Source organism: Triturus cristatus, chromosome 4_2 (genome assembly GCF_964204655.1).
Source record: "Triturus cristatus chromosome 4_2, aTriCri1.1, whole genome shotgun sequence".
Classification (NCBI taxonomy): domain Eukaryota; kingdom Metazoa; phylum Chordata; class Amphibia; order Caudata; family Salamandridae; genus Triturus; species Triturus cristatus.
This window is the reverse complement of record NC_140586.1, coordinates 193,552,177-193,577,450: the sequence shown is the minus strand read 5'-3', so window position 1 is coordinate 193,577,450 and position 25,274 is coordinate 193,552,177. Positions and strand designations below refer to the sequence as shown.

The window sequence follows — 25,274 nt, the reverse complement described above, 5'->3', positions numbered from 1 at the left end:
CTCCGGCTGGGGAGCTCATCTGTTACATCTCACAGTACAGGGCACATGGACTCCGCAACAGAAGTTACTCCACATCAACCATTTGGAGTTACTGGCAATCTTCCTAGCCCTAAAATCCTTCCAGATGCAGATTGCAGGCAAGGCAGTCCTCATTCGCACAGACAACATGACTGCCATGTACTACATTCAAAAACAGGGGGGCACACACTCTCCACAGCTCTCTCAATTAGCACAGAGCATATGGAGATGGGCAATTCCACAGAAAATCTTTCTCCTGGCCCAACATGTCCCAGGAGTCCAACACCGTGGCAGATCTGCTCAGTAGACAAACGCAACAGATTCACGAATGGGAACTTCACCCACAGGTTCTTTATCCGTTCTTTCAGAAGTGGGGGCATCCACACATAGATCTATTCGCCACCCACGAAAAAAAAAATGCCCAAGCTTCGCCGCCAGATATCCACACCCATTGTCCAAAGGCAATGCGATATGGATGAACTGGTCAAACAAATTTGCATACGCCTTTCCACCTCTCCCACTAATTCCATTAGTGGTGCGAAAGCTACAACAGCATTCCCTAACGCTGATCCTAGTAGCTCCAACATGGGCCAGACAACCGTGGTACACCACACTGCTGGAACTCTCAGTAGTACCACACCAAAAGCTACACCTCTCACCATGCCTCCTAACCCAGAACCATGGAAAGATCAGGCACCCAGACCCAGCTCAGCTCAACCTTGCGATCTGGCTCCTGAGGTCCTAGAATTCGGATACCTTAACCTTCCCCCTGATTGCATGAATATTATCAGGGAAGCTAGACGCCCTACTACTAGGGCATGCTATGCTGCAAAGTGGAAAAGATTTGTTGTTTACTGCCACAACAACACAATCGATCCTCTAAATGTGTCCATACAGCGCATCATATGTTACTTGCTCCATCTCCAAAGGTGTAACCTAGCATATACATCCATTCGGTTACACCTCGCAGCAATTGCTGCTTACTTGCAGAACAGGCAGCACCTATCACTTTTCAGGGTGCCTGCCATTAAAGCCTTTATGGAAGGCCTCAAAAGAGTAATTCCACCCAGAGTACCACCCTCACCGGTCTGTAACTTGAATATAGTTCTCACAAGGCTAATGGGACCCCCTTTCGAACCATTACATAAATGTGAGCTGCAATTTCTCACATGGAAAACAGCATTCCTAGTGGCCATCACTTCCCTTAGAAGGGTTAGTGAAATACAAGCACTCACCATACAGGAACCTTTTCTTCAAATGCATCATAACAAGGTGGTACTCCGCACCGACCCAAAATTTCTACCCAAAGTCATTTCTCCCTTCCATCTAAACCAGTCGGTAGAATTACCAGTCTTTTTCTCACAACCTCAAACCGTTGCGGAAAGGGCTTTACACACACTGGATGTTAAAAGGGCCTTACTTTACTACATCCAAAGAACACAACCTTTCAGAAAAACCAAACGGCTATTTGTTTCTTTCTCTCCACCACATAAAGGCAACCCTATTTCTAAATCGGGGATAGCTAGGTGGATTGTAAAATGCATACAGATTTGCTACCACAAAGCAAAACAAACGCTATCTGTTCCCCCTAAAGCCCACTCTACAAGGAAGATAGGGGCTTCTATGGCTTTTCTAGGAAACATACCACTAGATGACATCTGCAAAGCAGCGACATGGTCAACACCGCACACTTTCACAAAACATTACTGTGTAGATTTGCAAACCAAGCAACAAGCTAGTGTGGGCCAGGCTGTACTAAAAACAGTTCCAAACAACTGCAACGGATGCCAGTGGTCGCCGCTAGGGTTGGGTACTGCTATATAGTCTATGCACAGTGTATAATCTGCAGCTCATATGCCTCGAACGGAATATGCTACTTACCAGTATGCATCTGTTCTTGGCATGTAGAGCTACAGATCTATACACGCCCACCCGCCTCCCCGGCTACCTGTATCCGTTCCAGTCTATCTTATTTAGATACAACACACATGGGTTTCTTTACTGTTATCACTACGCTCCATCTTTCCCTGCTGGCTAAAAACAATCTGAGGATGGAGCCGAAGCCCATGCGCAATACGAACCAAAGGAGGAGTCACCGACCTCGTGACTTCCAAAGACTTTCCAAGAGGAAAATCAAACTGCAAACATCCGGGCCCAACACCAGATGGCGAGCTATGCACAGTGTATAGATCTGCAGCTCTTCATGCCAAGAACAGTTGCATACTGGTAAGTAGCATATTCCCTTTGCGATATTTTGGCATTTTAATACAAGCCCTGAAGGTGTCTTGGAAGTAGGAAACATTATCTCTGATAAAAGTACAGGGAATCAAGATAAAACATCCCAAGACAAGCCTAAAGCTCTATAATCATGCCATATCACCGTGGCAGGTAATACATGAGATTGAATTAAAAAGTATTTTTCTATGGGTCCATGGGTAACTCCTGTGTCCATGTAATACCGCTTCAGTTCATACAATAAGTGTCACCCATCATATTGGAGGTCCTTCTTGATGCATTTCTTACAGATATTTACAATTCTGGAGTTGGTAATATGAATGAAAGCCCACATCCTCGAGCACCGCAAATAGTAGTTTATATTCACGACTCCCCCCCCCCCCCCCCAAATAAATGCACCCACCCCATATATAACCATAAAAGAAATATTACAGAGACTAGCGATAAGTATGCTTGATCATCACTTTGGCCTCACGGTGGCATATGTGAAGGTCGGTAACACTGCATAAGATCAATACTTGTTCACCACTACTATAGGTTAGCGATATTCATAGAACAATATTATATTAGTGAAGGACTCTGGTCCGAAAGTGGCATAAGACAGTGGGCAAACAAACAAGGCATTAAAAGCGACACTTCTATTACATACACATAAAACGCACACATCCTTGGGGGACGGACCATGGAGATCCCTCTGGAAATCATGATAAAATTCTCAGACAAGAAGAAGATACAAAAGTGTTGTAAACGTTGGTGCAAAGGTACCAAGGTTCACGGCCAGTCATGGCCAATGGAAGGGACATTTGATGAAAACCTAATTGAACATATATTGACTTACATTTGGACTAAGAATAATGGAAAGAAAATCACAAAAAAGCAAACATACCCCAACTCAGGCTCTCAAATTATGAAAAACAGACATCCACCGTTTCATTCATTATCAGGAGGACGTGTGCCCCAATAGCTACAGGTTAGGACCTTGGACAAGGATTTTCCATGAAAGAACGGGATGGCCTTACACACCTCTGGGTGTTATACTTCATCAATGGCCATTCCGCACTCACCAAAGAATACTCTAGTAGCGGGTGGCCCTTTTAGAGATCAGGGGGACTAGTCAGGTATGTTTCTGAGGGATCCTAAATATTAAAAACCCAGTGCCTGTTTGGATTTGAACGTTTATTAATGGGTGGTGTAGGGGTGATTAAAAGCAAACATGGGACACTTGAGGCACCATTAGGTTGCCTGTGTCCTATTCGGGTTGACCCGTTTAAGCCCAACAGGGGCCCACACAGGGGTCCAGGATTTTCTTCAAGAGTAGAATCCTGGATGTCCCTTTTTGAATTCCCTATAACACTCCGTGTGCACTCAATCGTACTGTACCGGTTCCTAAATGCTGGTGGAAAGTTTGATATGGTCCTAGAAAGACATAAAACAAAAATAAACATTAATTCAGTCATCAACATTTGGGACATATTCTGGTTTTAAAAAAACACATGCAAGGTGGACCGGCGATTGGCCATTTCTCTGGATACAGCCATGCCAGGCGTGAGGCAGTATAACTGTCATTCAGACGTTTTTTTCGTGGTATGTGGTCATACACTCTCAACATGCATGTAGCATCAGGTGAAATAGGAAAATTCCGATATTCATACACATCTCCAAATCTTACCCACATTTTAGGACAAGTTTTCTTCATGGAGGAATGGGACGAGGGGAGCCTTGTAGTCAAACACTTAAAGACATGACCAAGACAAAACAAAAATTGCCGCACCATACAGGTTTACTATCAGCTCATGTAATCATTAAAGTGCTGTGCCTACATAATGTTACGCATTAATTTTCTTACTTCCATCAAAGGTCTTGCCCTACTGCAAGCACCTATTCGTGCGTCTCTTTCCTCCCGTCGGTGCCCCGTCTCTGTAATGTTGCCCATTTTAAAGTCAGAGGAACCAGCCCGTAAAGAGCGAGTAGGTCATTGCGCACAATTACGTGACCATGCTACCGGGTATGTAGGGAAATGAAGCCCCGCCTGGTTGCAGAACACAAGTAGGTCTTGGCGGTCAAAAATAGAAAAGATAGAAAAGGGAAGCCACCCTATCATTATGGCAGGTATTCAGCGATGCAAAAACAAACGTGAAACCAACAGCACCTGAAGAGGCACGGTCCTTACGGAAGCCCCCACCTTATGGTCTTTACCCCATTCTACCAGCTGTAGGCTACCAAGATCCCATTAGATTTGTACCTAAAGAGGAAAAACAAAAATCACAGGGAGACGGGGCACCTTTGGACCCCACCCCTACAACTCCTCTGGCCGGCCCAGATCTGGACAGAAGAGACACTCATAAATGAATTACAGTACACTGTTAGGCTGAACGCTCTAGAAGCCATGCACCCCATTCGAGGACAAAGGACTACTGGACATGTTGTTCTTAGGCTGGGAGACACATCTGTAGAGACTTTGAAAGAGGCAGCAGAGGAATGGATAAGAGAAAAAGGAGGATAGGAGAGTGTAATAGAGACGCTACAATATCATGAACCCCCAAATGAGTTACAAGACGTGGGGGGCAGACGAAGATGAGGAGTGTGAAGGCAGGCCTAATGGGTGCTAATGAACAGAACACTAACCAGAGACAATATAATTTCCTCCTGTGTACTCCGCAGGGGTCATTAATAGCAGTAAGAGACGCCTATGAAACGTGGAAGAAGTCAATCCTATAAAAGAGTAGGTCAAATTTAACACCCATAGAGGTAATGGAATATAAGGATGGCTGTTACTATTTCAAACCCTTCTCGGATTAATTGACTGAAAAGACTAAAAAGGAGTGGAAGAAGCAATGGCCCGAGTAGAATCTTTTCAACCTATTGAATAGCCACTACCGAAGATTATGTACGGCAGGGACAGAGGAACCCAAATTGGAACTACCCCTATATTCAAGAGTGCTCAGGGTCTGGGAGGAGTATGCTATAGACAAACCAACTGAAGTGATCTAAAGCAACAGACCAAATTTGAGGTTAGGCCCAAGACCAGTAAATCCTTGACCAATAACTCAGGTACCCATCATTTCCAAGGGTGGGTGGCCAACTGCCCACATATGTACCATAGCCACAAATTGATGAAGAGAATTTAAAGAGGGCACTGCCCCCGTTGTCTGAGCGAGCGGGGAAATGGGTGGGATGCTTTGAGAAACACACTGTTGGAGTGAACCTCGACCTGGGCGATTTTAAAAGCTTGTTTAGTTCTCTTGTTGGGGATGAAGTAAATACCATTTTTATCAGGGCAGGATTCCTTCAAATAATATTGATGAATGCACAGTTTGATGGCTCATCCTTCAACAATATCATCAATATGTCTGTGATGCACTCCTGCAAACATACCCAGACAGACCAGGCATTAGAGCCCTTATGGCAGAGGGTGTAAAACAGACTAAAGTCATTACAGAGTTTATTACAAGAATGATGAATGAATGAATGTAATTTATAAAGCGCAAACTCCTGCCCGTAGACGTCTTGGCGCTATAGAAAAGGGATAAGGCTGCAGAAATGTCAGAAGTGAATCAAGCAGAATGGTCAAGTGCCTTCTGTTCCTGGGTGAAAAGCCAGGTCTTTAAGGACTTTCTAAAGGTGAGTAAAGAGGGAGCAGCTTTCAGTGTCAGTGGGAGGCTATTCCAAAGCACAGCTGTGGTCCTGGAAAAGCTCTTCCCGCCCCAGGTGGTCCTCCTAAATGGAGGGACAGCCAGGTTTATGGCAGAGCCTGAACCAAGCGTCCTCCCTGCGATGTACCATTTGAGTTTCTCCTTGAAATGGGCTGGCCCCAGTCTTTGCAATGATTTGTAAGCCAGACAAAGAGCCTTGAACCGACTGGCAGCCAGTGAAGGTTCCTGATCGCTCCTCTGGCCGATTCATATTTAGGAATTTTAAAAAGAATGCGAGCAGCAGCGTTTTGCAAAGTCTAAAGCCTCTTCAGGAGACATGATGCAAGATTAAGATAGACTATTGCAGTAATCGATCCTTGTGAGTACCAATGCGATGATTATAGTTTAAAGAAGTTTGGGAGGTAAAAACATTTCAATCTTCTTTATAAGCCTTTAAGGAGCAGAATGAAACGGATGTAATTTTGTTCACTTGGTCCTTGAGCTTCAATTCTTTATCTAACAGGAAGCCCAAGCTTTTTACTTTGTTTGAGGGTTCAGGAAGTGAGTCCAACTCAGGCGGCCACCATTTTGGCGTCCAAAATGAGGGGCTGTTGCCAAAGATGAGGACCTCTGTTTTAGCTAACATTGTTTATGCATGTTCTGAATGCCATGCCAGAGTTGTTTTCGGGTTTTGCTAGTGATACCACGATTTGGGTGCTAAGGAGAAACCATAATTTTTAATGCTAGTCGCTAGTGGCGTAACAGAGAGAGATTAAACAGTGTTGGGCTCAATGCCGAGCCCTGGACAACTTCACAAGCTAGGGAGAAAGCCTAGATGTAAACTAGCCTATCGTCAAATTTAGTTGTCCATTAGCCTAGAAAGATTGTTGGAGATCCAGTGCTGTACCCTCTATCCCCAGACTACGCAACGGTCAGCCAAAATCTCGTGGCTGACCGTATCAAACGCTGCAGAGAGATCCAGCAAAATCAAGGCCGCCTTCCCTCCCCGGTCCAGCAGTTCCCGTATATCCTCCGAAGCTACCACCAGAGCAGACTCTGTACTCGGTTTTTTTCTTCTTAACCCGTGTTATGTATCGTCCGATAATGAGTTTTCTTCTAGATACTCAGAGTTGTTGATTCATTATTTTCTCTGCCAACTTGGTGGCGAAGGGGAGTCTGGATATAGAGCGATAGTTGTTTAGGTCCAGAGCATTCAGATTGTCCTTTTTAGGTCTCGCCTACGCAGCGCGCATACGCTGCATAGGAGGGCCTTTAGCCGTCGCTCTGCTCATTTTCAAGCACACACTCGTGTTGGTGTCGACATCCACCTTGCAGGAGCGAGCAGCGGCGCGCATGCTAATTGGCTGTTGTTCACTCCTGCAAGGCGGATGGTGCCACAAGCACGAGTGTGCTTGAAAACAGCTGCATTAGTCATTCCCTCGTGCACTCTCTCGCGTTCTCTTTATTTTTTGTATTCTTCCCTCGTTCACTCTTGTGCTTGCACCCTCTCTCGCTTTCTCTTTTTTAAAATGTTTTATTCCCCCACAGGACAAGGGGCAACATCGACATAACTTACTAACCATGCACTCTCTCTTGCTATTTTGCTTTTTTTTTTCTTTATTCCCCCCCTCATTCACTCTGTCTTTTGCTCGAACTCTGCCTCTCACTTTCTCTTTTTTTTGTTTTATTCCCCCACAGGACAAGGCAACATCGACATAATTTACTAACCATGTTTAAATGTACTTTTGCTACTTAGCATAAAATGCATGCGCATGCATTTTGTTAGTTTTAAGCGCTTTTGTGCTGTCGTGTTTGTAAAAGTCTCGGGGAGTTATGTATACATTATGCTTTAAAGAAAATAAAACCGTGTTAAAATTCAACATGCAGGAACGGGGTATGTCTTTTTCTTTTAGCGTAATTTTATTATCTTATTTGTGGTTTTCGCTTTGGGACCTAGTAATTTTGTCCCTCGCTTTCCTGTGAGAGGGTGCAGATTCGTATATAAAACATTTGCCCATCTGAAGCATTTAGACAATTTTAAATATTTTTAGTTGTACTGCAAAGTGTTTGAGTTGGGGTAAAACGGGCAAGCATATCTATCTTAAGGTCTCTATCTGAGGCGAGACATAAAAAAACCCCACCAGTTTTAAGAATTTGCAAATAAATTCCTTAGTCGCCCATGCCTACCCCCAAAAAATGCATCCTTCTGTTATGTAACTGGTACTTATGGAAGGGCTCCAATATGTGTGTGTTGAGTTTGCACTATTTAAAACTTGATAAAAACAGAATACTGCATCAAGTGCAAACATGCAGATAGTGTCGCTTCCCCGCAGTTACATTAGAATGCTGAGGTTAGAAGTGTCAGCAGGAAATAGACCAGTGGCGCCAGTGTGGCACAAGCCAGACATAGCCCTCCTCCTTTATTCCTGGTCCCCCTCAGCGGAGACTATTGTTTACGATCACTTGCTAACACTCCCGTTCCCCCTAAGTCTGTCCTTTCTACTGCCAGACCTTTACCACACTGTTATAAAAGGGGCTTAATTTTAGCCAGAGTATGGCTAAACGCGCATAATAAAATCCTCTAAAAACATTACACATTACATAACGTGATCGTTATGAAGGAAAAACAAATACTAAACATGTTAGTCAGTTAATTAAAACAAAATAAAACATTTAAAGAAATACATGTTCTGCTTCGCTCTATCTAGTAGTGCTTTATTAAACCAATTTAAATCGGATTCTTGGGTGCTTACATGCTTAATTCCCTTCTGCCTTTCCTGTTTCACACCACCTCATATTACAATTTAACATGTCCACATTTGACTTTACTACCCTTAGTGCAACAACATCAACTGTTGCATAGCTAAACACTTATAAGGTCCCAAAGGCGAGACCTATTGGCTATGCCAATGCTTGTTTTACAGGGGCATAACCGAGGCCAGTTTCCAGTGAGTAGGGAAGGTTCCTCCTGCAAACATATTAAGAATTTGCACCAGATATTGTGCTAGTTGTGCCGGGATCATGTGCATTATTTTTGGAGGGCAGGGGTCTTGTGGCGCGCCAGATTTGATTAATGGAATTAAGTTGGTGAGGTGTTATTCCGAAGGAGTCCTAAAGGTGGAGAATCTTGTTTTACCTAATGTGGCAGTTAAGAAGTGCCCATCCTGTTGATCGGCTGTCCTCTTAGTAGTAAGTTTGTTGAAAATATTAGCAACCTTTTCCTGAAAGAAGTTTGCCAGAGCATCACAAATGTTTTGAATTATTGCTGCATGGCTAGGGCTAGCTGGTACTACCCGTTTTTTTATAGCTAAGAACTGAGTTTTATTTGCATCACAGGCTGCTTTTATATACTCAGAGTAATATGAGGTTTTCGCTGCTAAGATACGTTTCTTATGTTCGGCTAGTTTATTTTTGTAGATCTTATTTTCCTCCAGCTCATAATTTTTTCTCCATTTTTTCTCTTGTCTACAGCAGTCCTGCCTTGATGTCCAAAGGTTTTCGTTGTACCAAGGCTGCAATACTTTCTTAGCGGTTTTTTATTTTTATTGATTGGTGCTATAATGTCCAAAGCAGATTTTAGCCAGAGCGAAACAATTTCAACGCTCTGTTCCAGGTTACAGATGATGGATACAGCAAGTAGGATGTAACTAGGAAACACAGGAGGGAACGCAATACTTTTTTATAATGTACTGAAACATGGCCTGCCCATGGATATACAAGCAAGCCTAGATGGAGTAGTGGGAATAGAGACTAAACCGTGGCTAGAGATACAAGCCCATATAATACGTTATTTCAAGCGAAAAAAGAAAAGGCAGAGGAAAGGAAAGAGCAGGCAGAGAGGACCACAGCTAAGGTGGTGCAGTAGAAACTTAAAAACCCAAGTACAGAAGGGTCACTTGTAGGAGCACCACAACTGGCTGTCACAATGCCAGTGCAGGTGCGGGCACCAGAAGGGCAGCTGGTAAGTACAATGGGAAAGAGACAAAAAGGTTCTTCAGGAGGCCAAGGCCAGTGCAGGGAAGAAGACTAGGAGGATTTAGGGCAGGACAACAGGGTTTATTTTGGCAATAGGGTTCATTGTGCAAAGGGAATGTAGAGTGGAAAAGAACAATGAGCAAGCACAGTTGGATCGCTCCGCAGAGGCAAATGGGGCCTCAACAGATGCAGTGGGCTCCCCAACAAGTAACCCAGGGACCCCCACATGTCCCTCGGGTTCAGTGGACTGTACAACAGGGACAAATGCCACAGAATATGCCCTAGGTTATTAGAAATTCCTACAGGAGGACCCACACAAGTTCACATGAGATGAGTCCCGGTACAAGGAGGTGATCCCTTTTCAGCACAACCCCTAATGTCCAGAGGGACTCCAACTAACAGCTATACACAATGAGAGAGCCCACAGACAATGATTGTGTCCAATACTAATGGTAACCCACAGATCAGATGAGGAACACTCTGTAAAGGTAGCCATAGACAGTCGCCCCTATCGATTTTTTTTTTTTTTGATTTTTTTTTTTAATCGACACTAGAGCCACTAAATCTTATATAAAGAAAGGATGCTACCACTTTCTCACAAGTCAATAGACACACGAGTTTTCTGTCCCTGTCAGAAGGGTTACCGTTACTTAATCCGTGAGCATGACAGTAGGAGCCACGCAGACTGAAGGACCAGTGTTGTATTCTCCAGAGGCACTGGTCAATCTTTTCGGAAGAGACTTGATGAGTAAGCTGAATATGACAATCTCTTTTTGGTAAGAGGGGTCAATAATCTGTTACACACCTGGTATCACTCCAGGTAGGATGTTGTTGCTCATAGCTAATGAGGACTTAGGACAACAAGTCAGAGCAATTCCTGTGGATACAGAAGCCTTTTGTATGGCATATCTGTTTTGATAGCGCATACACCAGCGCTACTGGGAAAGACAGTGCAAATACCAAAAGTTCTATTGTTCAGACCCGAGTGGCCTGTTTATCCCATAAAAGAACCTGACTTGGTGTTCGAGATAATGGCCCTTGAAATAAAGCTACTTTGTGCATTTATTGCAAGCATTTGACAGGAAACAAGCAACGTGGGCGTCGGTAGTTACGGATCCAGAGGTCAAATTGAGAGACCTATCAGATGAAGAAATAGTTGATGATAGCCCTTCAATTGAAACTGTGGTATTTTCAAATGTATATTCCCATTAGAGTATAGTTGCAATATAGGACAGTGCCAAAACATGCACAGCACAGAACACTGAGAGAAAGGGATTTGACAGAAGTACCAGTGAGTTCGTGGACAAAGGGACCACTTGATGTGGGACTGATTAAAAGAGCGGAGTCTGTAAAAAATAACACTGAAACCCGGGGGTGATACTACCCAGGGTACTTCAGTATCCCTTATCTAAGGATGCAGAAGTCATCTTTCCCACAATACAGGCGTTACTTGAGCAGGCAGTAATATATGAGAGAGCATCACCCAGCCAATGAAATGTGGAGGACTTGGAGGATGATTCCAGATTTCCGACCCCTGCACGATATAGTAATCCAAACATTTCTGGTGGTACTGGACCTACCAGTCATACTGATGAACATTCCTACAGATGCCACCTACCTTTTAGTAATTGATTCGAAAAACGCATTATTCAGTATTCCACTGCACCCAGATAGTCCATATCTAACACAGTTTACGTACAGACAACCTCAGTACTGCAATAAAAGCCTCTCATAGGGCTATTGTGAGTCCCTGAGTATCTTTATCAGGACAGTGAAAAAGGATTTAGCAAACTTAAAATGCGTAAGCACCATTTTACAGTATATGGATGACATTTTGATGTGTAGCCCCACTGAAAACATATGCAGGGAGGATAACATTGGTCTCTCTTACAGAAAAAGGTTGCAAAGTGGACAAAGACAAATTACAATATATGTGCAGGTGGAAGTTCATTATTTGGGACAAAGTATCCAAAGGCAGGATGGCATAATACTGTAGTCAGTGGCATAATACGTGTGCAGCCCATGATGTACCTATGCCTTGGGTACCTTAGTGGGTGGCATAATACGTGTGCAGCCCATGATGTACCTATGCCTTGGGTACCTTAGTACCATATACTAGGGACTTACAAGGGTGCACTACTTGCAAATTGTGGAGGTACCAAAGTACTTACCATTGTCAAATTTAGTGAGCGAGCACAGTGACAGTGGTCCTGATTAGCAGACTAGTCAGGAAACAGCATAACACCAGCAAAAAGTGGGGGTAACCATGAAAGCAGACTCTACTTTCCTACAGATGTAACAATTGTATATCTTAAAGTAGTTTGTCCATTCTCACAATGGAATGAGGCGGCCCCTGTGTACATGACGCTAAAGCAGCAACCAATTTTCTGATAGGAGAGGTGATACAGAGATGGGGTACGGCAGAAACTATTTGCTCTGACGGGCCCCATTTTGTCAATGCAGTATTTCAACACATCTACACCGCCCTAGGGATAAAACATAAACGGTTTATCACCCCCAAAGTAATGGTATTGCAGAGCGCCTGAATGGCCTCCTCTAGAATAAAATAAGTAGACTATGTGCCACTCTGCAAAAGAAATAGCCGCACTGCCTACCACTGGCTTTGTACACCATCAGAAATCAGCCAGGAAGTTATCACCATTTAACACCACATCAAATAGTGACAGATGCCCCATGCCCATCCCTTTAACGATAGCGCTGCAAAAGACAGATGCCTTAAAACAGCTGAGGTAGAGTTATTTTTCATAGAAGTGCTGTGAGCCATGAGAGTAATGATCATGCAATATAGATGTGTTAGACTTAATGGCGGTGATGGAAGGGGGGAGTATGTGCCAAGATTCAAACTGCCTGCTGTACTTATATTCTAGCCAATAGTGCTGATAACGGAACACTAACAGATGCCATACAAACTGCATACCTTGCAAAATAAGATGGTGGACGAGGATGGGTGCCCCTGACTAATTGTTTCCAGGGTTGTTTACTTGCGTACCATCCTGAATGTCAGGACTATTGAAGTTCTTGTTGCCTGTTGTTTTAATATTGCTAACAACGTTCTGTGTCTTCCAGATATTGATAGAATGTTGTAAAAGGGTAGTCAGAAATTGTGAGGGATGTTCACTGATGGATTGGTCAATAAAATGCAGGATGTGAGTATAAAGTATACACCCTAATGATTCCAAGCAAACCGGAAGTTGAGGAAATTGTCTGAAAATTCAACTAAAACGGGGCAATGTTATAATGAATGTAGAAAATGAATACGGTCTACTCATCAATGCTAGCATCAGTACATATTTATATGTTAAAGGGGAAATACAGGCCTAAGCTAGTAGAATAGAAAGCATGAATGGAGTCAGGACCTGGGGGAGGGACGTGGACACGAGCTTTAGTAGAATAGAAAAACATAATTCGATACAGCAGAAATGGATAATCACATGATTGCATTGCAAGAACACGCCTCAGAGGAAAAAATGTAGATAAGCAGCACTGAGACACAGGAAGTGGAAGGTTAGTCCTTGAAGAGCAGTAGACCTGTAGGGAGTAGAGTATTGCTAGGCTTCAAAGCACAAGACAAGCCAAGGACACCGGTAGTGTAGCGGTGGTGTGAAAATGTAACAGTTACGTGCACGAGTCTCATTCAATAAACACTTGATTAGCTGTTTTTCCAGAAAGTATTGCCTTTGATAAAATGTTGTGCTTGAGTAAACGTTGAGTTAATATGCAAATGTATGACGTATTTGCAGATGCAAAGGTGTAAAAGAAACTGTCCGCCACATTGTAAGTTGAAGTTGAGATTCCAGTTCCATGGAGCTGACTGACCTTCCGCACGCGTTTTATAAACTCTGCTATATTGCCAACAGAAGTCGTGCCATACCTTGGCACTTGAAGACTATTACCCCCGTCCCTTACTCTGTTTTTGTGTAACTGTACCTGTGCTTACACACACTCTTCCTTTTTTGCACTCAGCCTGCCTGTTTTTAGTTGTTTACAGACAATTTTTAGATTATGTTGAAGCCCTATTGTTAAAAATACTGACACTTCAAGTGAGCTTTTGGTCAGCCTCACGCTTGCCATTGGTTGGTTTTCTAGTCACTAATATGCTTGCCTCTTGTTCAGTTGCTTTCTTTCTACTTGTTTGTCCCTCCCCTGGCGCAAATTTTCTTTAACATCCTTTAATTTGTGCCCTTCTATTGCTCTGCTTTAGGCAACTACTTTTTCCTCTTTGTCAGCCCTCCCTGGGTAAGCATGTGTTTTTTTGCTCTGTTACTGATGCGTTGCTTGCCCTTACATCCCACCCCTTCACCCAGCCCATATGCTACTTCCACATCCTACTCAACTTTTTTTTACCCCCCCCCCCCTATTCCTCTTCTACTTTGCTGCTTTTCTCCCTGCTTCAACTAACACCCACCAGCACCAATCTCCACAACCCCTTCTGCCCATTCCAGCATTCCTCCTCCTCCTAGCACCCCCCCCCCCCCCTCCCTATCCTATTTTGGGGAAGGGAACAGCAGCTGCACGTTTCAGTTGGCCACGAATGTATTTAAAATGTATACACTTTGGGGCACATTTAATAGTTTATTTTACAGCAGCAAGACGGGCCTCCACCATAATGGAATGGTAAATTAAAACAAAATGGCCATCATGATGCATACATGTGCAAGTGTTTTGATGCATGCATACGTACAGGGCACGAGTTGGGTGTACACTAGAGTGGACGGTGCCCACCCACTATTTTCACAGGATGAACACATCCATCCTGCCTAGAATTTGGGCCCCACTGAATAATGTCCTAAACCCCTCCCACTTTCAGCAGCACCTGCACATTGTCTGCTTTCCATCTGCAATAAGCAACAACGTGCAGGCGGGACGCGGCTTTCTTATTTAAGACTCCTGCTGGGCCCATAACAAAGGCCGAATTTGAGGGGTCATCAGGCCTCCGTTTGTGAGTCTCCTGGCTGGGAGCAGTCAGGAGCCTCGCTCCTAGAGGCAAATGAAGCAGAGGTGGAAACAAAGGTTAGCACTTCACTCATACTTGAGAGAGGCAGCTTTTCACTTTTTCACTTTGTTCAGTCCTTGTTTAGGAGATATGCATGAACTGTAAGAATGTCAGATGTGTTGGTCTTTCCCAGTATTTAGACACAGCAAATTGCATTTATATAGAGCTTACTACATCTGAGGAGGCATTGAAATCATTTAAGTACCACTGTTTTTTTTGTATAGTCCTACTCATCCCAATGCAGGGTGTCGGAGTGCTTTACATCAACACACACATATTACATGTACAATACATTATATAAGTTTGTAAACTAATATATAGGATGTTTTACATAAAACTAGGGGATTGCAAGGTGTAGAAGTCACATATCTTCCATAGCTCACTGTGCTATTATCCTCTCAATGTGCTCAAACGTACACATGATAGACCTGCTAAACATAAATGTGAGGGCTTTAGATCTGATGTCACTTCTTGTGATGCCACTTCCTGTAGTGTCGTGGGTTGTGTGTGGCACTTTCTATGATGTCAATTCCTGTGATACCATGTGTTTTGTCGTGCGCCGTGATGTCTCGCGCTGGGATGTCACTTGCATACTGCCTAACTAGGTTAGTCCCCCGACTTCTTTTTTTTAGGACGTGTGCCCTGCATGCATACACATACAGCATTGTGCTATTGTTCTGATACTGTCCAGCTTTTGTAGGATCCTTTTTTAGGTCGGGCCTAGCGCAGCGCGCATGCACTGCTCTAGGAGAGGACCTTTTGGAATCGGTCTGGACTTTCTGAAAACTCTTGCATGTACGGCATCCACCTTGCGGGAGCGAGCAGCGGCGCCACCTGTTTCCAATTAGCTTGGCCGCACTTGTTTTTCAGGAGCGAGCAGCAGCTCCATCTCCAAGAATTTCTCCCTTGTTGTGGATCGCATTCCTGGTGGGTCAGGTTACAACGCGCCATGCTTTCGTGAGGGGCACTCTGCCTGCCGGGTGATGTTTGTTCTGGCTCAGGGCGTTTAATGGTGTCTTTTGATCCTTGCTTTTTCCGAGGGCTTGTGCTGTGTCGGCTGAGCTCTGCTCACGGACTTTTTACTATCTCTGGAGTGCAGGTGGGGTCTCTGCTTTCCTAAAGGAACCTGTCACTATTCTACGCTGCTCCACTGAATCCTGGCTGTCTGTCACAGAACTTGGCCCTTTCATGGATGCGCACATAGTGTCCATAATGTCTGACTGCATCTGCATAACCGGCAAGATGGCTCGCTGCTGACATCTGGTGTGACCTCCAGCTCTTCCAACCGGGCAGTGCCGATTCAGCTGTTCACCCTTCCATATTAGATAAAACTGAGTGCATTATATTGAGCAATAACAAACCCTGCCATTTACAGTGCTTAGAAACATAAGCTGTGATAATGAGGGTTGCGCAAAGGACACTTTGCTTCTGCAAACAAATAACTGTTTTTGTGAGTGGGCCGCCGCATCTAAACTCTACTCAGTATGCACTGCTCCTGGCGGCGCAATAAAGAGCATATAAAGCCTGTAACACAGAGGTAGGTGCATAACTTTCTTGACGGGTTTCCTAGCACTTCGTTTCCCTTGAGCCAATGCTGACTGATTTAAAACCTGACTCCAAGGCCTTTTGTACTCTAGTGTACTTTCCTACACTGAAGGTGCCACAAAGTGCACATATTTGCCCACTCCTGTATGGGGGGGAAGTCCTCGTGAGGCTTGGTGTCACGCACTTCCCTGCACTGCTTCTGTTCAGATGTTATTAATCGCGTATAATCATTTGGAGCATTGTCAGCTAAGAGCAATACCTGAGTATTAGTGAGCATGAAGCGCACATACACACACAGGCCTTTCACAAGCACCTTTCTTTCGTGCTTTCATATGCAGGAGGTGATATCTCCTCTCGCGCACAGGTTCAACCGTGAAACGTTCACCAGGGGCTGTCTTGTTCCCATCATAGGTGCCTGTTTTTGGGAGATGGGGGACAGGGCAAGGGGCAAAAACTGTTCACTGGGAGGACGGGGGCAGCAGCACTGGGCCTGAGAACCTCAGCACTGGCTCCTAAGCGCCCAGACCCGTACCCCGGCTGTTTCTCGGCCCAGACCCGTTGTAGAAATTAAGGACTTGTACTTGTTCTGAGTGAGGTGTTACAAATAACACCATGCATAAGAATGAAAATAAGAACAAGAATTGACATTTTGTTTTATGTACACTTCATTCATAGCTTCTACTGTTTCTTAGCGCTGTAAAGGACAGCCCTTATTATGAACTGATGGCGCTCAATTTTCTGAACTCTCTGCGGTGAAAATTTAACTCACTGAGCTATCGTGACGGGATAGTGCTTATGTCAGTAATAACCACAGCACATCTGTTATATTATTGCTACTGTAATTGCTGGTGTTAGTGCAAGTATTATTGTTTAATAGCGCCACATGAAGCATGTGTTCAAGGCACTAGATAGAGAAGACATTGTCGCCCATCATTTGCCCGCCGCACCCTCCTCTTTGTGCCTGTCGCACTACGAGAGATAGAATATGTGCCTGTAAGTTGGGTTTTTTTAATGTAAAGCGCATTTATCTAAATAAGATGGGTTTTCAAATGAATGCCACCTTTGGTATCTAGATCAACACTGGTTCAGAGGGAGGTGGACCCACCACAATACTGACTGACCCACCACAATACTGACTGACCCACCACCAGCATACTAACATCTTGAGCCCTCTGTACTGCGACAGACCCACACACCGCTCGCACAGACCTTTAAAAATAAAACGCCCCAAACGTTTAAAATTAAAAAAAGCTCAAACGTACCTTTAAACACCAGCACCGGCTGCACTTTCAATGTAAAAATATTTCCAAATACCAACAATGCAGGATTTTCAGTTTAGAAAATAAACGTCTTTTCAATGACATTGGCTGTACTTTATATTTAAACGGAATTTCAAACACAAACATACCTGCAAATTTAAATACAAAACGTGTATGCTTTCAAATAAGATTTTAAAAAGTATTTTAAAAACATCTAATGAAAAAATGCCAGAACTTTATGGTCTAAATGCCAGAATTTTTTATCAAAACCTACCACCTCTTCCAAACTTGTAAAAAACAGCACAGCGCTTAGAAACATAAGCTGTGATAATAAGGGTTGCACAAAGGACACGTTGTCGCTTCTGCGAACAAACAACTGTTTTTGTGAGTGGGCCGCCGCATCTTAACTCGACTCAGCGCTGTTAGAAGGTGGTTCTGACACTATGGGCCGCCCGGATTTTTTGCTTTGTGAGCACCTAATTGTTGAGCATTTACTGTGGGGGAGCCTCATAAGTTGGGACTCACCCACAGTGAACTCAGGATGTAAGAGACTGCATGGGGATTTTACTGGTGTCCCCCTGGCTCGAGCAGGCCACTGCGCAGCAGCTGGTGTAAGGGACACCGGGCTTGTTACATGCAGACACGTGTGCACACGTGTACGGGCTGCGCAGGGGAGATTCCTAGTGTGCGCAGTCCAGGAGCAGCTACAAAGTGAATGGTGTGGCAGGACTTATGCAGAATTGGGTGGTGACATGGAATAGGCTTTATACAGTGGGAGGAAACATGCCAGGGAAAGTCAGTGTGCTTTACAGTGTTTATTCCATTATTCTCTTATGGGGATAGGGAGCACATGGACTAGTTTCAATTTCCTAAGGCCTACAGATTCCAGGCATGCACTAAAGTCCACTGTAGATGATGTGAAAGTAAGTGTTCTGCAGAGTCCAAAGTCATATTTGTACTGCTTTTGGGTCATACAGGACTGTCCTATTTCTCTGAGCCAGCCATAACTTGGACCCTGGCTGAGGGCTGACCTCAGCAGGATGGATTGATAACCTTTCTTCCACTAGCTAAGGCCTCCTCTCCAGGAATGGGTGGGGCTACAGGCTCATCCATCACTAGGTGCCCGCACCAGGCTGCACCAAGGAGGGAAGGCAGCGTGGGGGGGAGGCTTCAGAGATCATATGGCCAGAGACCCTGGATGATGCCATTTTGAACCAACCCAGAGGCTGGACAAGGAGGGAGCAGGGGCAGGGAAGTGATGTGTCGCTGTTTAATAGGACCAACAGAGACTTCCTGCCAGCCCCCTACTCAACTTTTAAAAAGTGCTTGCACAGGAAGAGAAGCTCTCTCTGGGGTGTGGTCTGCTGAGGCAGAAGATGCTGAAGCCTGGCAATGGGCAGTGGGAAGGGGAGACCTCCTGACTGCCCCCCAGGGCCCTAACAGCACCAGAAGAAGAGCCCAGGACGAAGAGAGGCTCATGAGGAGAGCCAGGCGAAAGGCTGGCGCAGGGAGCCAGTGAAGATCGCTCCCTGCAGAATGCACCCTCTTGGAGACCCGGAGGACGAAGGAGAGTGCTCCCAGTGGCTGGCGGACGCCACCAGGAGCAAGATGCCAAAATGGGGCAGATCGGACCCCCAGGGGCTGAGATATGGCCCCCTGAAGGTAGGCGACCTTTGACCGACGTGGGGCTCCGCCACCGGTCTCAGAAATGCCCCCGGGGTGGTTCGAGTCCCGGGGGCTGACCCCAAGGAGAAGTAAAGACTGGGAGTGCCGTCGCGCTCCCCGTGAAGGTGCCCTGCATGGGGGACAGGAGCCCACCCTGGCCCCCACCGAAGATGGAGGCGGGGGAGTGCCGTCGCACCCCCCTGCGAAGAGTGAAGCCATCGCGCTTCCCGTGAAAATGCCCCCACGGGGTGCCAGGAGCCCACCCGGCCCCCGACGAAAATGGTTATCGGGGCGCGCCGTCACGCAACCCCATCAAGAGGAGGAGGTGCCCGGGACCCCATCTCCGAGTGAGGGTGAGCTCCGTTGCCCCCCTTCTCCCCGAAGGAGTCCAGAGGCCGGGAACCCCATCCCCCGAAGTCCAGGAGGAGAAAGGGGGGGTGGGGGGGGGGGGGGGGTAAGTGCCCCTGCACTCCCCCATAGGCCAGCGGGAGTCTCACTGGCGTGGGCAGCCCAGAACTGCAGGGCCAGCTCCCGCGGCACCACGCAAGGGTGCTTGCCGAGAGTGGAGCTGGCGGGGGCAGCCGGGGGTAGGTTCCCCGGGCTGCCCTCCAACGGATGCAAGGCAGGCGGGGGTCCCGGGTGGGACCGGGACCCCGGGTGGGACCGGGACCCCGGAAGAGGAGATGTGGTGATCGGGGCCCGGGTGGGACCGGGCCCCAGAAAATTAGCCGATCTGCCGGCGCTGGACTCCCCGAGCCGTTAACCTCACCTGGGGGTCCGGGTGGGACCGAGATTCAGGAAGGCAGTGAAGCACCAGCGCGGCTTTCCCCGGCACAGTGGGAGAGCCGTTCATATATTATTCAAGAAAGGAGCCTGAAGCGCCCCATAATGCCTTGCAAGGCATGGGGAAAGGATTGTTTCAGTGCTTGGTGGCCCACCGGGGGTGGGTCACCCTGAATTGTAAACAGGTGCTGGGAGGAGCTGCTGGAAACGCGCAGTCCAGTGGTACTAGACCCCCCCCCCCCCCCCGCGGGGGGGATAGAGAGGTTAAACAAAGTAATTCCAACAGCTCATGTATATTTGTAAATTGGTGCATAGTATTGAGTAGTGTGTATGTGCTGTGTGTATGTGCTGTGTGTGTGTGTAATAGATGTACTCTTACTTTTATAAAGCAAAGTACAGACTTGACAATCAATTATTGAGTGTTCTTCTTGCACCCCTGCAAATGGTGATTACTAGCCCACACCACCTCCCTTAAGTAAGCCTCAGACTGCTCTGCAACGCTACCCTCAGAGTCAGGCGCTACAATTGGGTGTTTGATTCCCAGTGAAGGACAAATGTAGTCATGTTATTTGTGCAGGCCTCACAGATGCTGCCTCATTTTCCAACAAGCGCGCACTGCTCCAGGCGGCGCAATAAAGCGCATAGAAAGCCTGTAACACGGAGGTAGACGCATAACTTCCTGGATGGGTTTTCTCTCACCTCGTGTGGATTTGGTGGTCTTTTGGGGGACCACCCAAAGGTGCAGGGTCCACCCTTCGTCCACTGGTCCGGGATACAAACTGAGACCAACACTGGAGCGCCGAGAGAAAGGATATTTATTACAATCTCATGAGATGGAGAGAGAGCATCGGCAACAGACACCCGCAGCTAGTCTGAGGAGGCAATCTCCTGAGTGCTTTGCTTCTGCACTTTATATACCCTTCATCCCCACCCTGTGCGTGCTAGGTGAACAATAACAAACACCAATAATTTACAGACAAGCAATGGTCATTTATGATACAATCAGCAGGTGGTGGCTGTTTGGCCCCTGCACGGCATAGGTGAAAAAGGCATGATTATATATCAAACAAAGGTTAATCTGATGGTAGCGGTGAGGCCCATGCAGGGTGTAGGCGAAAAGCATGTTTATACGACAAGTAAAGTTCGATCAGATAAGTCCGCAGATGGTAGTTGTTGGACCCCTGCAGGGCACAGGCGAGAGGAATGATTACACAGCAAGCAGAGGTCAATCTGATAGGCCTGCAGATGGTAGCTGTTGGACGCCTGCAGGGCGTAGTGTGCAGGGTGAGGACAATAAACATCTGGGAAACTCCCTGTCCGACTGGTTGTGGCAGGTCAAAGCACGAACAGGGTGTGAGCGTCCGTGCAGGAATGTGGGAGGTCCAAAGTGGAGCTCCAGAGTGATCGTGAAAGAGAGAGACGGTCAGTCATGAAGGGTAAAGCACAAAATGGCGGAGTGAATGGCAAGATAACAGACCTACTTTTCCGCAGTCCCTCCTTTTGCCATAAGCGAAACCATTTTTTTTTTTTTAGTCCATTACAATGTTCATCAATAGCTGTGTCTCACGTTCAGTCCTTATTTTATCGTTCTTGACCTGTGCATTTACGGGGACTGACTTGATAGCATTTGCGCAGAGGCCACAGAGTGGGGGACCGCATTGAAGGCAAAGACAACAAAAGAGAACCAGGGCAAGAGGTATCAGGATGATCATTAGAACCTTCCATCCCCATGACAGCAGAAGTTGCCATATCCAAGAACCAAGGTACCATGAGTCTGTATCTTGATGGAGGTCAGAGGCTATTCGATGGAGTGCGGAAATAGCCTCGTAGACCGATGATGAATGATGCGGAACATACACGCAACAACTGGTGCCGATGATGCAACATGCTCCTCCGCCGTCAGCTAGGATGACATCAAGGACCATGCGATTTTGTAGAGTGACGGGGCGTACCGCTTGGAGCTCCGCAGTGTTGTTGGGCCAAAATACCAGCTGTGATGTTGATGGTGGCTTCCATGACTCTGGTGAGGTGGCGAATGGCTCCGCTGTTTGCCATTGGTCCCCAGAAGGGACGGATGCCCTTCATGGCATCCAGGAATTGTTGAGAGGTTGTGTCTGTTTGTTCACCCACATCGTTGCTGCGGAGGGCGCGATGATGAAGAGAAGCAATGTAGACAGGGGGAAGGAGGAAAGCTATGTAACATGTGCCTCCCCAGTTCTCGTAAAGCCAAGTGTATGCCTTTGTTCCACACACGAAGTAGGTGTTTGGGGAGGCAACAAGGGGCGGTGGAGATGTCATATTCAGAGTTGTTGTGACGACACAAGAGCTGTCCCCAATGTACTCCATACCTAAGCCTCTGATACACATTAGTCCAGGAATGTGAACAGCTAGCGGTGGGGTCCGCTTGGCGTGTGTCCTTGCTTTGAAGCTGGAGAAGCGTATTCTACTGGTAGAGTTGAATACCAGCATTTCCTCCTTCTCATCCTCAGACATGCGTATGGAATTGTTCTTTGGACAAACAGCATTGCCCGTTTTGTTCTGCCAGAACTCATCTTGCAATTGTTGGAGAGTGATGTCCGCAGGGCCGCTGGACCGATGGGCGCCCATGATGAGCGACATCCAGGCAGCGCAAGAGGCGTGTATAGAGTAAGAGTAAGGGACAAAGGGTATGTTATTCTCCGTGGAGTGAGGCAGGAGACCACAGACCCAACAGTTCGTTTTATTTAATACCTCATTATGTTGATTCAACATTTGGATGAAGGTGTTGTTCCAAAACTCTTGTCACTTATTTTGGAGACAAGGGGACAAGGAGACATGGGAATGTTCAGTAGGCGTGGCATCAGTGGGCAATATGGTATCCTTGGCTGGTGCCCCTTCCTCTAGGATCCAGAAGAGGATGCCAAAGGTCATAGTGAGGAGGAGAACTGTTGTCAAAGCTATTGACCTGTTATTATGCAGTTTGTTACATAGTGCTATCTTCTTGTTGGAAAGTTCCATGGTTTCTTGGTTTGTCATAAACAGTCTTCTTTTGGGCTGTACAGCTGTTGGAGAGAAAAGGTGAGCCCTACGCGTCGCCGGTAGCTGGTGGTTGCTTCTCCTGGCTAGGCTTCTCAGTACCCTGCTACCTGGAGTACCAATCCACCCTTTCAGATAATACTACCGCCCTGCGACTTTTGGCTCACCTCCCCTGTCCGGTCGCTGGAGCTCCAGAGGCCGTGCGTGGGCGGAGGTTGTATCTTTCTTTAGTTGGCACGGTGTTATCTTTGAATAATTCCAGTTCTGGTTCTGGGAGACCACACACAGGGGGTCGCACGTTAGAACTTCCTTGTAGGTGGACAAGGTAGGATCCGTTTGAGTGATGCTGGGAATCTTCCGGCAGTGCACAGCATGGATCCAGGATTTCTTGCCTTCCACTCGCAGGGCCGTTCTAGTGGTCAGAAGGACTAGCAGGGGCCCTTTCCACCGGGGTTCCAGCGTCTTCTTTCGAGCAAATTTTTTTACCATAACGAAGTGGCCCGGTAGGATGGCATGTCCCGGCCCGTTGGATCGATCAGGCAATGCTTCCTGGACCTTCTGATGAATGGAAGACAAAGTTTGTGTAAGTACGGATAAATAATCACTCAACAATTCACAAGGGGAATCAGACAATTTGGTAGCAGGGGGTGCGCCCCAGATGTTCATTGAGCGTCCAAAGACCACCTCATACGGAGTCCATGAGGTGCGGGAATGCGGGACAGATCTTATTGATAGACGGGCCAGTGGTAGCGCATCTGGCCATTTTAGCCCCGTAGTTTCTACTATTTTGGCTAGTTTGGATTTGATCGTGGCATTGTATCTTTCCACTAGGCCTGCTGATTGGGGATGGAAGACGGCATGACATTTTTGTTGAACCCCTAATCCTGATAGTATATGCTTGACTTTTTCTCCAATGAAATGACTCCCACTGTCACTCCATAGGACTCGGCAAAGGCCGTAGCGGGGAAAGAATTCCTTCAGCAATATCTTGGCGGTGGTTAGGGCAGTGTTGTCTCTAACCGGGTATGCCTCCACCCATTTGCTGAACGCGCAAACAACCACCAAAACATATTTAAGGTTGTTGCATCGTTCCATTTGGATATAATCCATTTGCAGCACTTCAAAAGGGGATGTGGCGATGGCATATCCTGCCCGAGGTACCAGAGTCCCTTTACCTACATTGTAGCGGAGACCAACCAAACACTGTTGGACCAGCCTGGAGGCGGTAGACCGGAGTTGGTTGTTATCCCACACTTCCTTTAATATTTTAGTCATGGTGGCTGCATTGGTGTGTGCTGGCAAATGAGTCCTGTTCAACAATGGGAGGAGATCAGCATTTGGCAATTTCCAAAGTTTAGCATTTTTGGATCGCCAACAATTTTCTTCATCAAGCATGCCCTCCTTCTCCCAATTTTGAAGTTCTTCAGAGGTGGCAGTGGACTGGATGTCCCGGATCTTTTGTCTAACATCATGCCACTTCTCTGCTTGGGATTTTACTATGTACATAGGGGTATGTATTCTTTCCTGTGTTGTAGCCCGGGCTGTCTCATCAGCAAAGGCATTTCCTAATCCTTTTTCGTCTGTGATCTTCTTGTGTGCGTTGCATTTAACAATAGCTAATGTTCTGGGTAGTGTCAATGCTTGGAGCAATGCAGGGATCAAGTCACCATGCTGACTGAGCGTACCATGTGACATTAAGAAGCCTCTCTCCTTCCAAAGGATACCAAAACTGTGGGCCACTCCAAAGGCGTACTGGCTGTCGGTATAGATGGTGACAGCGAGATCCTGGCTAAGGATACAAGCGCGGGTGAGAGCTATAAGTTCTGCGACCTGGGCCGATTTCTGAGGTATGCGTGCAGTCTCAACAATGGTATTGGTAGTGGTGACTGCATAGGCAGCAGATGTGGTACCGTTTGATAGTTTAATAAAAGACCCGTCCACCCACAATTGCCCATCCTGTTCTGTGAGAGTGGTGTCTTTTAAGTCTACCCGTCCCTTAGTCTGTTCTTCTGTTCGAAAGAGACAGACAGTCATGTGGAATGTCTGGGATTTCTGATCTGGTGTGGGCAGGAGTGTGGCAGGATTCAAGGTCGCACATCTCTTTAGCGTGATATGGGGTGCTAACAGCGTAAG

The 25,274-nt window shown here is 46.3% G+C and overlaps 1 protein-coding gene across 18 annotated transcripts in view; it reads left to right on the top strand.

Annotated features, from left to right (window-relative positions):
* The window catches only part of RBFOX2 (RNA binding fox-1 homolog 2), a 527,728-nt gene that overhangs the window by 250,760 nt on the left and 251,694 nt on the right, over window positions 1–25,274 (top strand). The gene's annotated exons all lie outside the window — the stretch shown is intronic.